Genomic DNA, 2,500 nt, shown 5'->3' with positions numbered 1-2,500 from the left:
AAATGATTAAATCCTGTATCATAAATACCACAAATCATCACATTTGAATATCACTAATTCCTCCTTTATGCGGACCACTGCTCGATGTCGCACGGTACCTCGGGTTGAATACAAAATACAAAATGTTTTGTTCCTTGCGCGTGCATGATGCCACGTACGCGCATGCGCCGTGTGGGACCACTTGTATTTGAATTATGGCAGTTGATCGAGACGTATGTCGACGCGCAAAATGCTCTAGCAGTGTTGTACGCACCTGGCTGATTTGATGGTGCCTCAGCCTTATATTTGCATACGGTTGTTCCGCGTCGTGCAATCTTGCTTTCTAAATTCATAGCGGGTTTCATACTGCCAATAGGATTCCCTTTATGATTTTAGGTAAATAAGGACTATAATAATATGATCCTTTACCTTTACTGAATAGATGATAATGTATGTAAAGGATTATAAGTTGAACAACATTTCAAAATTCGAGTCGATTCATTTTCAGATCCGCCCCCCCACCCTGCCCCTACCCACCCACCCACCCACCAAAAGCACCATTTCACTTTCACCGGAATATTTCGGAGTTCGCCGGGAATGGATTGGAATCGAGTTGAAATCGAGTTTATTTTGATATTCCTCGCTCTGACGGGTGAAAGGACAAATTAGCACCGACCTAATTTTTAAAGAGGCCCAGGGCCACTCGCGTCCCATCTCTCGATGCTTGCAAATTGGCACACTCTGGCCGGGCAACATTTGAATATAGACTTCGCTGACTCGGATGGAGTTGACAGCGATGCAAACGTGGGGTAAATCTGTTCTGTAGAGATATTGTAGTCTGCTGGATTCAGGTGTGTTATGATAGCATAGTGGGCGTTGTAGAAGCTGATATGAATAAAGAGTACTACTGCCATTTTATTCGTTTATTGCTGGTAGATACCATTAATATAATTGTTAGTGAAAGATACTATTGTTGTTGCTATTATTATTATTACTAGTAGTTTTGACTTGAATATCACCTTAAGTATCTGCATCTTTACCTTTTTGTATATAGACCAAGGTACATTTTTCTATCTCAAACTCCACCCTGATGTCCCCAGATACAATCCTTAGTCTGGATTAGGGTATCTATATCCTTGATGCTCTTACCATATAGCTTGATGTCGTCCATGAACATCAGATGGTTAACTCTGTTGCCTCCTTTCTTGAGTTGGTACCTAGCAGTACTTTTGTCATGGGAAATCATGGCTACTACCAAGAATAGTGGGAACAGTGAGTCGCCTTTGAATATCATTCTTCTGATGTTAACCTCTGCTAGTCTTATCCCAGAGCTTTTAGGGATTGTATTTCAGTTGCAATTTAATTTTTAGAAGCTGATAGTGTTTTCCTCTGTTCCATATAATTTCAGGAATTCTATTTGCCAAGTGTGTGGTATCATGTTGAAAGCTTTCTTGCAGTCAATCCATACCGTGCTTAGGTTGGTTTTCCTTATCTTATTGTTCTTCATTACTATTTTGTCCATCAGGAGCTCGTCTTTTGTTCCAGTAAACTTCCTTCTGGAGTCTTTCTGTTGGTGGGGATGGTGTTTGTATCCTCTGGGTAGTTGTATAGCCTATCATTGATGATACCTGTTAGCAACTTCCCCATTCCTGGTAGGCATGTGATATGCCTTTAGTTGCTTGCTATATTTCCCTTGTCCTGTACTAAGGATGTCTTCTAGTGGTCATTCATTTGGGCTCATAGTGGTTTTTGATACACTGCTGAAGTTGTTCTGCTATTTATGGATGTAGGGCCCTGAGGTTTTGAGCCAGTATCTATGGACTTTATCGGGACCTGGAGCTTTCCAGTTGGACATTTTCTTTATTTGGTGTCTGATTATTATTATCATTTTTTTCTTTTGTCTATCACAGTCCTCCAATTCGACTGGGTGGTATTTGTAGAGCGGGGTTCCGGGTTGCATCCTGCCTCCTTAGGAGTCCATCACTTTTCTTATTATGTGCGCCGTTTCTAGGCTCACACTATTCGGCATGAGTAGGTACTGGAGCCACTTCAGCCACTAGTTTTTCCAGATTCCTTCTCAGGGATCTTGGGATCGTGCCCAGTATTCCTATGATTATGGGTACAATTTACACTGGCGTATCCCATATCCTTCTTATTTCTATCTTCGGGTCTTGCGACATCAATGAGCGATACTTTCTTCTTGATTTTGTCAATCACTGTAACGTCTGGTCTATTATTATTATTATTATTATTATTATTATTTATTATTATTATTATTATTATTATTATTATTATTAGATTATTATTATTATACTTAGGAAGCAGACCCTTTCTTAATCATACTTTATTAAAAGTAATGGCTACTTCAGCAGCGATACACTTGCAGAGATTCTTCTCTATTTTCGGAAAAAGCCGCTATTCGGAAAATAGAGAAGAATCTCTACAAGTGTAACGCTGCTGAAGTATCCATTACTTTTAATAAGTATTATTATAATTATTATTATTATTATTATTATTATTA

Source organism: Macrobrachium nipponense, chromosome 14 (assembly GCF_015104395.2).
Source record: "Macrobrachium nipponense isolate FS-2020 chromosome 14, ASM1510439v2, whole genome shotgun sequence".
In the NCBI taxonomy this organism is placed as follows: Eukaryota; Metazoa; Arthropoda; class Malacostraca; order Decapoda; family Palaemonidae; genus Macrobrachium; species Macrobrachium nipponense.
The sequence above is the reverse complement of the archived record's forward strand: the minus strand, read 5'-3'. Positions refer to the sequence as shown.